Raw genomic sequence first — 13,284 nt, forward strand, 5'->3', positions numbered from 1 at the left:
GAGATGCGAGGGGATGTCTAAATAAGGGTTTTTCTTTTTTTTAGGGCTGCACTCATAACATATGGAAGTTCCCAGGCTAAGGGTGGAATCTGGGTTGCAGCCACCACCTACACCACAGCCACAGCAATGCCAGCTCCTTAACCCACTGAGTGAGGCCAGGGATCGAACCTGTATCCTCATGGATACTAGTCAGATTCGTTTCCACTGTGCCACAATGGGAACTCCAAAAAAAGAGATTTTTCTGACATTAAAAATTGAGGAAAAAAAAATCTTCCTCACCAGGCTCATTTTATTTTGATTCCTATTTTACTGCTCATGATCTCTTTTAAAGAGCACCTAGCTATCTTTCTTTGACTCTGGGCCTGTGGGCTTTGGCTCATTTCTGATGACACCAGACTGGGTCTGTGGTTTGAAGGCAATTGGCTGCACTGGCCCAAGACAAGGAGCCTCCCCCCAGGGAGTGGGTGCAGCTGTCTCTGCTGGATGAGCCAAGGGGCTGGTCCCATTGGAGCATCATGGACTCAGGTCCCCCAGTTGCTCTCAGAGGAGGCTGGGGGCGAAGCCCCCACTACACATGCGCTTTACTCTGATGCTTCAGTAACAGCCGGAGGAGGAATGTTGCTTTAAGTGAGCTTTCTCTGTGAGACCATGATTACCAAGCACTGTGGTTTTGAAAGCCCTTTCTTTTTTTTTTTTTTTTTTTTTTTTTTTTTTTTTTTTTTTTTGCTATTTCTTTGGGCCGCTCCCGCGGCATATGGAGGTTCCCAGGCTAGGGGTCAAATCTGAGCTGTAGCCGCCAGTCTACGCCAGAGCCACAGCAACTCGGGATCCAAGCCGAGTCTGCAACCTACACCACAGCTCACGGCAACGCCGGATCGTTAACCCACTGAGCAAGGGCAGGGACCGAACCCGCAACCTCATGGTTCCTAGTCGTATTCATTAAACACTGCGCCACGACGGGAACTCTGGCCTTTCTTCTTTGAGAAGCCTAGTCCCAAATGAGAAACCTCCAAGAACCAGAAACTGAGTTTTTACCTATGGACTTTAACCCTTTAGTTCCTGGGACAATGGCCAGTTCCCCAAATTGGTTTAGTAAATCTTAATTGGATGGGTAATATTAACAGCACAGAATGATGACACGGCATTTCGATTTTCAGAGTCTTCTACTGCTTCCTTTATTCTTCTGTCAACCCAGTGGAGAAGCTAAGGAAGGGATTAGCAACCAGCCACTTGACACTGGGAAATGCCTTTATGACTTCCTACCCAACCACACCCAGGCCCTGGGTGTGGTGCATCATATGTGGTCCTCTTCGTTCTCATGGTGACCCTATGCGGTTGGAATTCTACCTTCCCTTTACCTCAGAGGATCATGAATCTCAGAGACAAGCATAAGTCCTAGGGCTGGGATTTGAATCTAGCCCCTGCTGCCCATGTCACGTGACATTTCTGGGTGTCACTTTCCTTAGAAAATAAAAGGGTTGTATTATGGACTCACTAAGGTCAATTTTAGTTCAAACTCCATGATGCTATGACTCTTATCCTCTGCCATGGAAAAACAGAATCGAAGCATAGAAATGATCTTTGGGGTCACATAAGAAGCTAGAGGTAGGTGAGCCCCGCTCAAAAGCAGGTCTTCCTCCGGACTCCCTTCTCAAGCCACAGATAGTTGGAGTGGCTCCTGGTCTTAGAGAATTGAGGTCAACGTGCCGCACATCCAGCCAGCTTCAGTGCCCTTGTCTATTTAGCTTCCGGGCAGTCTTCATTGCTGCCAGCATCTTGTCTCTTTTAAAAAGGTCCAGCCTCTCCTTCCTGGTGAGCAGTCTGAGACTCTGACCTGGGCTGGGTTCAGGCCAAGGCTGGACACGTTGCCAGGGGAGTTTCAAACCGTAGCATCCAAGAGCACCTTTCCTGAGCCTCGACTTGGGCTAAGCACAGTTCCAAGGGCTTTACAGGCAGTGCCTCCTTGTATATTTATGTATTTACCTCTTTATGATACCCCTATGGTTGGAGTGTTATCTCCTACACACCTACCTCACATCCACGCACACACCCCATTTTAATGATGATGAAATTGAGCACAGAGCCATTAAGTAACGTGTCCATGGCCACACGGTTAGTATGCATCAGAGACAGGGATAGTCCGGTTCCAGAGTCCACAGGCTTCACTGCTATTCTCTACTGCCTTGCACGATGCATTAACCTTAGAAGACCAGGTAACTAGGTGAAAACCTTGTATATGCATGGCAGTGGATAATTACCTGGGGCCCCAGCCCCAAGATGGTGAAGAGGGCTGGGAGAGTTAGGGCTGGGCAGTGGGGTCTAAGGAGAGCCCCCCCTCAACCTGGAGCGCTGAAACTTTGACCCAAGGGAGGAGGACGCAAGCTCCTAGGAGAGCTTTTTACAGGACACCTGCTCCTGTGCTTGAGAGGGAGCGGCCTAGGGCATCCAGCTGATTGGGATGAGAGTCTCTGACAAGCAGAGAAAGGTTGATTCCCATTGTTTCTCTACCTGTCTCATCACACCCCTTAATTCTCCTTTGCACAGTTGTAATTATTTAGTCAATTAGCTAATTATTCACTCACCGGAGAACTGGGCCATCTTTGATTGTGGTTGTATTGCCGCGGCCCTGTCCACATAACCAAATATTTGTTGAATGAATGAATGAAGAAATGAATGAAAATCTGGCCCTGTGGTCTCCAGTATTTCAGTCAGAGCTCTTGGGAAGGCTCTCGAAGGGGAGGGCACAGAAATAACAAGTTGGCATTTGAGGAAGTATTTGAAAGGAAAAGCAGGCTTTAAAAAGGAGGAAGGAGAGGATTAGGGAGGTGTATTTAAGAGATAGAGAAACACTGGTGAGAGTCGAGGGTAGGGAAATGTGGGCATAAAACCTGAAAGGGAGCCTGTGAGCCTGGCCAGGGCTACCAAAGACGCCCTTGTCCTGCGCTCTCCCTCTGCGGACGCGCGGCCTCCCTCAGGGCCTCGTCCTGGGGCCGGCCCTGAGATGTCTCCTTGTACAGCAGTGAGTTTTAATTGTAAATGTTTAGCCTCATTGCCCAAGTTCCGAGTGTGGGGCTCTTGTCTGGTTCCTGGGATGGGTTTCTGTGAGCCGGCCTGGGGACTCCCCCAGCCCAGCTACTGAGCTGGGAAAGGGGGGCTCTCTGGAAGGCAGCCTGGGGCCAACTTAGGGCCCTGTGTTTCAGGAACGTAGGTGTCCAAACCGGGCCTGCATCGCCTGGAGCTGGAAGAGCTTTCCTAGAAGTGAAAATCCCACCCCTCCCCCGCTGGCTGGGGCTCACACAAGAGCCCAGTCACAAGGCCCCCTTGGCTCCATCCCACACCTCGCTCTACCGCACCACCAAAATTGTTGAGTGTAAGAGGAAACGCCACCTCCCGCAGAAAACCTAGGGGACTTTTTTTCCCCTTCGATAAACATTTGCTGAAATAACTTTTTATTGGTGGTTGTTTTAAAACACGAGGCATAAAAAGAGTCCTGAGAATTATTCCCGTCATAACTTTTGTTCAGCTAGATCTGTGTCATCAGTGTGGGCTTCAATTTCCTCGTCTATAAAATATGGCCCCTTCCTCACTTTAATGGTCTGCCAGCGTGCGCTGCACAAGGGGTCACTGATCTTAACATTCACTCTGCCCAGCAGCGATCGGACGAATATTCTTTAAGTGCCATGAGCCCAGACTGCTTTTGACATGACTGGGGATACAAAAGAATTTATTTTCTGGCCTCTGGCTGTCACTTATTTAGGTGTTCATTCAAAGTCAACCATAAAGTCAGTAGATGGTGGGGGCTACAGGGGTTTTAAAATGGTAAGATGTTGTCCCTAACACGAAGGTGACTTCAAGCACGCTGAAATGACACTACACAAATGAAATAAAAAGAATTCAAAATAGCATACGATTATCATTAGGTGGGTAGGGATGTGATATTTCAGGTTGGAAGAAGGAGGAATCACTCTGGGCTTGACAGATCTAAGAAGGCTCCTTAGCAGGAAAGCTTGGATCGCCTAAAATGTGACATTGACGGTGATGGTAGCGATGACGGTGATGATGTGAACACAGCCAGATTTCTTGGACTCAGCCTGTGGCAGGTATTGATAGGGTGCTTTGTAAGTATCACAGTTAATCCTCACATCGACCTTCTAATGCCGTCACCATTCTTGTCCCCATTGAGCAGATGGGGAAACCAAGGTCCAAATGTTTTATTGAGGAATCTGGCCAATCCACAGTAACACCTTCTAGGTGTGAGGGGACAGGGATTAAGAAAAAGGAGGCGTTCCCTTGTGGCCCAGCAGGTTCCGTATCCGGCTTTTTCATTGCAGGGGCTTGGGTTGCTGCTGTGGTATGGGTTTGATCCCTGGTCCAGGAACTTCCACATGCCAAGGGCATGCCCCCGCCCCCCCCAAAAAAAAACCAAGAAGGAAAGGTCCCCGAGCCTTCTAGACCAGCATTCTGTGGGTGTCAAGAGGAAACCTCTTCGTGGCATAATGCCTACCTTTTCAGATTAAACTCCCTCTTCTAATAATGACTGAGGCCTCTTGAATATACATCCCTATGGTAATAGTGTACTTTCTAGATCTGAACAAATACAGTGGACTCATCTCAGATCTTATTTATCTCTGTAATGTTTGACCGTATTGACAACCCATTTTGGCTTTCATGGCCGAGGGAAAGCCTACTCCTGGGTTAAGGGACAGGGGACTTGAGGAATCTTGAGGTTCTGTGCTTCTGTCTCTGCCTTCCTTTCTTCTATTTTCTGGGGGTATCCTTTGTTAACTACTTTGCCTCCTCCTATATGCCCATTTGTTCATTGTCAGCATCTCTTAAGACTGAGTCCTAGACCAGCTTCTGTTTGTTCATTCATAATCTCAAAATGTGTTAATCACCTATTGTTTGAAGTTTAATATTTCTTAAGATCATCTTTGATCTAAAGGAGTTTGGTGATTCAACCTGCAATCCTGGTGTCAACTTCAGGGAGCACCTATATGTAGATGGCTTACGTTGTGACATCCCTACGTGGACCTTTCATCTTCTTTTCAGGGCATCTTTTGAAACATAATATTTTGAGAGCAGAATGCATTGGGTTTTCTCTAGATCACTTAAGTCCTCATTTCCCCATTTTAATGAATATCATCTATCTTCCTGGGTCTCTATTCTGTCATCTTTACGGTCAGGGATGTCTTTTTTTTGCGCTTTGCCTCCTCTCCTAGGGTGGTATGTTGTCTATGGCTCAGAGCAAACATTCAAACAAGGCCATCTGACTAAATTATTTAAATGCCGAGCTGAACCCTGAACTGCAAGAAGGGAGCTCAGTGTAGTTCTGTATTTAGTCTTGGATAGTTGAGTGGCATTTGATGGATGAAGCAAGAATAGTAAGCAGATAAAATTTCCCAGTGTCAGTTTAACAGTGCTTTGTGAGTTTGACTGTGGGTCATTTTACTCACGAATTTTTCAGCTTTCTTTGGTGGCAAGTGGCAGAAAACCCTCAAACTATCTTAGTAAGAAACAGAAAGTGGATGTATTGACTTCATCACTGTGAAGTCCAAAGACTGATTCAGCATGTTCTCATAGCCTGTTAGGTTCAGGAAGCAAATGATGATCTCATGGTTGTTCTATCTTTACATGTCTTGGCTCTCTTTCCGTCTTTGTATGTGTTCCACTCTCAGTCAGTCTCTTATCACATGACAAGAAAAAATGGCCACCAATAGCCACAAACTACATCCTTGCACTGGTGTTTTGAAGGAAAAGAGCTCCCCTCTTCCTTGACATTCACGTATCAATCTCAGGGAAGACTCTGATTGGCCCTGATTGGCCCATCCCTGAACCAATCATTGTAGCTTAGGAAATGGACTGTTCTAATTGGCCAGCTGAGGCCACACACCCACATTTGAGTGGGGATGATGAGGCACCAGAATTGACAACACCTCAGGGCCTCAGGGAGAGGGAGGATAGTGGTTTTCCAAAGAAAGGAGTGCTCCGGAGAAAAGCATATCTCCACCACACTCCTCTCCTAACCCCATCTGGCCCAGCACTAAACGAGAAAATTGTGTTTGGAGATCAAAGAGAAGATGCTGGGCTTTCCCAAGAGATGGCTGTATTTCTGTGGATGCTGATTTATTACTAAAACTTTAGGAGTTCCCAGTGGCTTAGTAGTTAAGGAATTTGACTAGCATCCATGAGGATGCAGATTCAGTCCCTGGCCTTGCACAGAGGGTTAAGGATCCATTGTTGCCATGAGCTGTGGTGTAGGTCAGAGAGGTGGCTCAGATCCTGCATTGCTGTGGCTTAGGTGTAGGCCAGCAGCTACAGCTCTGATTCAGCCACTAGCCTGGGAACCTCCATATGCCATGGGTTCAGCCCTAAAAAGCAAAAACCACCACCACCACCACAACAAAAACCAAAAAAAACAAAAACAACATTAGACATGTTTCCTGTTATTTTATAAAATTCTCATTGGTGGAAGAGAAGCAGCAGTTAGTTCTGTTCTCAATTCAAATTTTCTTCTCTAATATTTCAGCCATGAATATATATATATATATATATATATATATATATACATGCATATATATAGGAATATATATGCATATATATAGGAAAAATTTAAAACTTTAAACCAGACCATCCCCTAAATGACTACCATGTTACTTCTCCTCCTACCCTATGGAAGACAGTGGAAGGCTCATTTGTCCTGGTCTCTCCTGGTAGGTATTTGATTGAGCAAAAGGGAAGAGTAGGAGGAAGCAACCATCATAAACAGGTCTTTGTAATTTGCAGAATACATAACAGCTAGTCTCAGCTTCTTGTTTGATTTTATGATACCACCCTGCCCTGCACCTAAGACTTCTCTAAGGCATTTTAAAATCTGATTTAATTTTTTAATGAATTTATTTTTGGCTATGCCTGCAGCATGTGGCAATTCCTGGGCCAGGGATTGAAACTGCACCACAGCAGCGACCTGAGCACTGCAGTGACAACACTGGATCTTTAACCTGCTGAGCCACATGGGAAATCCTATGGCATTATTTTAATTAGCAAATTTAAAAAGCCATGTTTTTGAAAAATGTGTGATAACTCTGTGGATCACAAGGGACACTGAAAGACTGATATTGACATTGGCTTTGTTTAAGCTGTAAAGTCAAATGCTCCTAGAGATCGGGCAGGCCATGTAAATGCCCTGGCAGGCTGGTTGGAAACTGTGTCAATCCAGGGTAAGACTCATCTCAAAGGGGCAGCTTCAAGGAAGTTCCCATCATGGCACAGCGGAAATGAATCCGACTAGGAACCATGAGGTTGCAGGTTCTATCCCTGGCCTCGCTTCGTGGGTTAAGGATCCAGCGTTGCTGTGAGCTGTGGTGTAGATTGCAAATTGGCTTGGATCTGGCATTGCTGTGGCTGTGGCATAGGCTGGCAGCTATAGCTCCGATTAGACCCCTCGCCTGGAAACCTCCATATGCCACGAGTACAGCCCTAAAAAGCAAAAAGCAAAAAAAAAAAAAAGGAGGGGGGTCAGCTTCAAGTGGGTTGTAGCCCATTGTTGCCATTAGGGAGTCCACAATGTGGCAAATATTAATTGTTCACTGATAGGCAGTTCCCTTCTCTGCCTGGTACATAGGAGGACTGAACTTCCCTGCCTCTCTGAAATTGTTTCGTGTGACTTGTTTTAGCCAATGCAATGTAAGCTAAAATGCCGCATATGTCACTCTGGAAGGAAACATTTAACTGCTGGTGCGTGGCTCTTTCTAGCTCTCCCTCTTTCTGTGTGCTCCTGACAGAGGACATATGTGCTGATATGGGGGTGCAATACTGAGCCCTCACCTGCAGGACGGTCATCCTGAGCATTTACCTCCATCCACAGTTTTCGTGTTAAGCCACTACAATTTGGAGGATGTTTGCCATTGAAGCATAACCTGTCCTACCCTGACTGTACGTGCTACCTGACTTTGATTTTTTTCAGGAGAGATTAGGAATCTTGATTTTTGTGTGAAATCTGTTTTTTTTTTTTTTTTTTTAATCTTTCTGCCGTTTTTCAGGGCCGCTCCTGTGGCATAAGGTGGTTTCCAGACTAGGGGTCTAATCGGAACTGTAGCCACTGGCCTACACCAGAGCCACAGCAACACAGGATCCGAGCCACGTCTGTGATCTACACCACAGCTCACGGCAACACCGGATCCTTAACCCACTGAGCAAGGCCAGGGATCGAACCCGCAACCTCATGGTTCCTAGTCAGATTCGTTAACCACTTAACCACAACAGGAACTCTGTGAAATCTTTGATAAGTTAAAAAATATATATATTTTAAGGTTGAGCCAGCAAAGTCAAATTCGGTCTGGCAGCTGCTAGTTTGCAATTTTTAGTCTAAACAGTTTGAGTAGAGAATAGAATGGATTAACGAATGATTTTTCTATTGTGCAATAATCCTGTCTAAGCTCCTTGAAGTCTGTGTCACTTAATAGCTCTTCATTACTCTTGGTCCAGGGGTTCGTTAGTGTTCAAGTCATTCCTTCAAACTAAATGGGAGGTGGGAACTGGTGAGGTATCACTTCTTAAACTTTGGGTACCTCACAGGCACACAATATCGCTTCACTAGCATAAAGACTAGTTAATTGGGAGTTCCTGTCGTGGCTCAGTGGTTAACGAATCTGACTAAGAACCATGAGGTTGCGGGTTCGATCCCTGGCCTTGCTCAGTGGGTTAAGGATCTGGCATTGCCATGAGCTGTGGTGTAGGTCACAGACGTGGGTCGGGTCCTGAGCTGCTGTGGCTCTGGCATGGGCTGGTGGCTACAGCTCGGATTCGACCCCTAGCCTGGGAACCTCCATATGCCATGCAAGCAGCCAAAGAAATGGCAAAAAGACAAAAAAACAAAAAAGACTAGTTAATTGGTTGTTTAACCAGAACTATCACTTCGTCCTTTGATGTTGGAAGAATAGGTCTGGGGAAATTATTATTTTACCTTGCTGGTCCACTTTTTTCTGTTTGCAAAGAGGTTGGGATTTGTCAATACCCAGTAAGTTTTAAAATGTAGTATCTAAACAAGTCAGATACAAAACCTAGTGTATTAATCAGGACTTTTCTAGTTGCAAATAACAAGACCCCTAAATTCAGACTGCCTTAAGTAAGCTAGAATTTACAGTTTCCTATAACTAAAAACACCAGAGGTAGGGCTAATGTCAGGCATGGCTGGATTCAGGAACTCAGACAATGCTGTCTGAACTTGATTTGTCTTTCCCTCTGCTGCTTGGCTCTATTCTACTCTTCTTTGCATTAGCTTCACTCTCATAGACTCTCTCCACATGGTAGCTTCTGGTGGTTTCAGATCCAGCTTCTGGCAGCTTCTTTTTCTAGCGGATTCACACAGACTCACTTGGGATAGATGGCAATCTCTGAGCCAGTCCATTGGCCAGGGCTGGATGTATTAATCGGGACCTTTTTTTGGGGTGCACCTGCGGCATGTGAAAGCTCCCGGGCCAGGAAATGAACCCATCCCACAGCAGTGACCCAAGCCACAGCAGTGACAACTCCAGATTCTTAATCCACCAAGCGCCCCCCTCCCCGAACCCCATTCAGGACTTTTTTAGTTGCAGGTAATAGGAAACCTAAATTTAAACTGCCTTAGGCTGGGTCACTTGCTCCTCCCTGAGAGCTAGAGGTAGATCAGCTCCAACCAGCAAGGCAGGGCGAAGCAGACCAACATCTATATAAATGAGCCAATTTATGGCCCCTCCATCCAGCCACTTCCAGAGGCGATGACTACACAGAGGGGTCTAGTAGGGGGCAATGTGGCTGGAGATTTTGAAGCTGTGTTTACACAGTATTCTATATAAAATTAAAAAGCATCCATATCAAATAATGGAGGAGACCTAATGGATATTATAGAAAGATGGAGGGGGTTAAAGACCTCCAAGTTACCCCTTGGTGCCACCTGGAAGCATATTTAATTTGCGAGTGAAGCAAAGGTCCATTCGTACTGCAGTGGCCCAGCCACGTCCAAAGCAGGCCCTGGAGAGGATCACTCGAACCACACAGTAATTACTGGTCCCCACACATAGATCAGTTTAGTTTTTCCAAAGTCCCAGATGAAGACGCATAAAGTAACACAGCCCCTGTTCAGTGTTTTCTTCCATATAAATGTTCAGACCCAGTCTCTTCTTTTTTTAAGGGCCACACCCTCGGCATGTGGAAGTTCCCAGACTAGGGGTCAAATCGGAGCTGCAGCTGCCAGCCTACATCACAGACACAGCAAGGCAGGATCCAAGCCGCATCTTCAACCTATACTGCAGCTTGTAGCAACACCCGATCCTTACCCACCGAGCGGAGCCAGGGATCCAACCCCATCCTCATGGATACTAGTCGGGTTCGTTACCACTGAGCCACAACGGGAACTCCCAGACCACAGTCTCACGGGGGAAACGTCGGAAGGCGGGCTCGTGGTAGTCAGCTTTGATCTTCATGCTGTAGTCAAGGTGTCGTTGACCTTTCTGGGGCTGAGAGTCATGTTCTTCCACAAGACTGTGAAATTACTACACATTTTCCATTGTTCAATCTTTTAGGACCAAGGCGAAGGTGAAAATGGTCAGTCAATGTCATTGGGACTTGCTCTGTCTATCCTCCCATAAGCCCAGTCCTCTGATCCAGAAAGATTTCCCTACATTGAGGCAATAAGGAGAACAGGACCTCACCGTCCTCCCCATGAAGAGACGTGCTCCCTGGCCTCTGCTCCCTTGCCGCATCTATCTCAAGACTTGTTGCTCTCTCTCTGAGCATCTGCACTCCAAGAAGGCATGAACTTTTTCTTTCACTTCCTTTCTTCTATGGGTGATGATCTGACATCACTGCGAAAGGGAGGCTGAAGGAAGCTGAATATAAACAGAGTCACTCCCCTGTGGCTGAGGCAAAAGGCAGGGGGTGGCTGAGCACCCAGGGGGTCTGGAGGGAGGACATGCATCGCTCAGTGCCAAGGTCTCGGATGCCACATGTGTGCTTGAGGGCTCCGTGTGCCTGTGCCTTTATATACTGAAGGCACTGAGGAGGACACATTTCCTCTGGAGTCACCCCCAACCATCTCCCAATGTAGGAGGACGAAAGGTAGGAGCTGAATTGGCAGTGGAAGTTGTAAATGGGGAAGAAGGTCATTTGGCTTGGGGCTGGCTCAGGGGAGTGTCCTGAGCAGAAAGAGGCTGCTGGAGCGGGACACACAGCACAGGGGTCAAACTGTGAGAACCACCTGGAAAGCCGCGGCTGGGGCTGCAGCCCAAGGACGGCAGGTCTCTTGCCCTGAGCCACCCTAGGGCTTAAGCGCAGCTGTGATGACCTGGTGGGCTAGTGGGTAGGGGGTGGAGGTACCCAAACGTCTTAATCCTCTGTTCATCTTCTGCACAGAAAAATGAAACAGGCTTGCGAGATCATTTCCTCACTCAGTGCTGAAGTGTCCAAGGATGAAAAAGTGTGTTGAAATTCTCCTTTCTCTTCTCTTCTCTGTCTCTCTGTCTCTCTGTCTCTGTCTGTCTCTGTCTCTGTCTCTGTCTCTGTCTCTCTCGGTTTGGGAAAAAGAGCTAAGGACTAAGGAGGATGGTTCCACACAGGCAACATCTGCTTCAAGGGGCTTTTCCACTTGTCCCGCGCTGCCTTCTCACTCCTCTCGGCCGGACCCGTGTTTCTGGGTGGAAGCCGGGCGGCTGTGCGCTGGAGATGCTCTTACATAACCGCCCGCCGCGTCCTGCTTTCTCGCGCGCTCCTGCACCGCGGGCTGGGAGAACCGGGGACAGCGATGGAACCCGGGCCGGCGCTGCGGGGCCGGGGCCGCCCCCGCGGGGAGAGGAGCGCGAGGAGGAGGGCGCGAAAGGCGGCGGGGGAGGTGAAGGTCAGTGGGTGCGAAGCGCCGGATCCACACCCCCCTCCTCCCCTGTCCCCTCCTTCCCTTCCTCTCCGTCCCCCTCTGACGTCTGGAGTTGGCAGCTCGGCCGGTTCCGCATTCCCGACCCCTCCCCGCCGCCCAGGGGCCGCTATATAGCCGGGGCTGATGCAACCCGTCCCGCCGCCCGCCACAGCCTGCGGGAGGGACGCTCGGCGGCCGCGACGGGGGGCGCTGGCGGCGGCGGACGCTGCAGCGGCGGCGGGGCTGGCGCCGCGGCGGCTCCCGGGCCGGGACAGGCCTGGGCACCGGGCGGAGCTCGGCAGCCGGGCGGCAGCGGCGCTGAGCGGGCACGGCGCCTGCAGCCGGGCCCCGGCCCCGGGGGCGCCGCCTCCGCCCGCGGCTTCTGCACGGTGGGTGCGAGGGCGCGCGCCGGGGGGCGCCGGACCGGGCAGGGTGGGGCGCGCCGGCCGCGGGCACCTGGGACGATCGCCCCCGAGCGGGCTGAGCGCGCGGGGACCCGGAACCCGCGCCCCGCGGGGAGGCTCCCGCAACCCCGGGACCCCGCGCTGTCCCGGCGGGGGGCGCTATAGCCGGGGCCCTCCCGCCAAGCGCCCGAGATCCGGTGGCTTTCCTTTGGTTCCCGCCCTAGGACGGGAGGCTCCGTCCGCTCCCCGGGCAGCAGGGCGCTCCCCAGGTCTCCCTCCCGCGCTCTCCTCCCCCGTCCGTTTGCAGGGAGGTGCTCTCTTCGCGCGGCGGGGAAGGCGGGTGAGTAGGGAGAAAACTGCCCGGGCCAACGAGCCATAGGGTGGAGACGGAGGATGAAAGCCCAGGGAGGTGCAGGGTGCTGGTGGTGGAGGGATGACAGCGACCTGCTGGCAAGTCGTTCCTGCCCCACCCCCCTCGCAGGGAGGAAGCAGGGTTCCCTGCGGACCCGGAGGAGGGCACTGAGAAGGGTTGAGGCTCTCCGTACAATGAAGAGGGCTTCTCTCGGGCCGTTGCTCTGGGGTTCTAGCCTGGGGGAAGGGGTCAAAGGGCGGCCTGGGTCCCCTTTGGGCTCCCCAGCTCCCCCGCCAGGTTACATAAGGAGGCAAGCCGGCTCCCCTAGGTAACCAGCCCCTCCTCTCGGCCCAGCCCGTGTAGAAGGCTCTCTTCTGCCCCTCCCTTCAAAGGAACCTCAGAGGTGGGGCCTTACATGCCTGGACCCCTGGCTCTAGGGTTGCAGACCCAGGTTTTGACTGGCGTGGGGTAGGGAGGACAAGGGAGGCCTTTCCTCTTCTGCAGGGATGGCCGGGCCATCCCTGCAGCTGGCAGGGAGAGGACCTCCACTGACCCCTTGGGTCAGCTCCAGTCAAGGTTGCCCCCGACCCTGGCCCAGTGTGCTGCTCCCCTCCCCCCCACTCGTGGCATCCAGGGCATCCGGC

The 13,284-nt window shown here is 50.0% G+C and overlaps 1 protein-coding gene and 1 pseudogene across 3 annotated transcripts in view; one reads left to right on the forward strand and one right to left on the reverse strand.

Annotated features, from left to right (window-relative positions):
• The window catches only part of LOC110261758, a 61,452-nt pseudogene extending 50,992 nt beyond the window's left edge, over positions 1-10,460 (reverse strand).
• JDP2 (Jun dimerization protein 2) overlaps positions 10,937-13,284 on the forward strand; it is a 42,095-nt gene continuing 39,747 nt past the window's right edge. The window contains exon 1 of one of the 3 annotated variants that reach the window (XM_021099535.1): positions 10,937-11,094. The gene's annotated coding sequence lies outside the window, so the exon portion shown is untranslated. Of the gene's footprint in view, positions 11,095-11,734; positions 11,870-12,064; positions 12,274-13,284 lie in introns of those variants that run through there. The other 2 variants (XM_021099533.1, XM_021099534.1) reach the window with 2 other exon arrangements.

The sequence above is a fragment of the Sus scrofa genome, chromosome 7 (genome assembly GCF_000003025.6).
Source record: "Sus scrofa isolate TJ Tabasco breed Duroc chromosome 7, Sscrofa11.1, whole genome shotgun sequence".
NCBI lineage: Eukaryota > Metazoa > Chordata > Mammalia > Artiodactyla > Suidae > Sus > Sus scrofa.